At 43.4% G+C, this 309-nt stretch overlaps 1 non-coding gene across 1 annotated transcript; it reads right to left on the bottom strand.

The window, feature by feature from the left end:
* Positions 1-108: 108 nt before the first annotated feature.
* trnat-agu (transfer RNA threonine (anticodon AGU)) lies at positions 109-182 on the bottom strand. Its single transcript has one exon. It is a non-coding gene; the product is annotated as a tRNA-Thr (tRNA).
* Between the last annotated feature and the right edge of the window lie 127 nt (positions 183-309).

A 309-nucleotide genomic window follows, 5' to 3' on the forward strand; every position in this document is an offset into this window, starting at 1 on the left:
TACTTTCTCTGATATCACCTCTACCAAGGTTCCAAGTGAGCTGATGAGATACCAAAAGGTGACGTGAAAACACGACAAATAATGGGTCAATAAAATTAAATGATAATCAGGCACTGCTGGGATTTGAACCCAGGATCTCCTGTTTACTAGACAGGCGCTTTGACCAACTAAGCCACAGCACCTGTGGGTAGAAGTACAGACCAGTGACAAATTAGTCAAAAACTGAGTGAGAAGCAGGGTGACAGTGCCTCCATCCACAGGGCATGAGGTGTCACTGATGGTTTCATGATTATGAAAATGATGTGAATC

This window comes from Seriola lalandi, unplaced genomic scaffold, assembly GCF_002814215.2.
Source record: "Seriola lalandi dorsalis isolate HSWRI2012SDOR001 ecotype SW California unplaced genomic scaffold, Sedor1 jcf7180002031387, whole genome shotgun sequence".
NCBI lineage: Eukaryota > Metazoa > Chordata > Actinopteri > Carangiformes > Carangidae > Seriola > Seriola lalandi.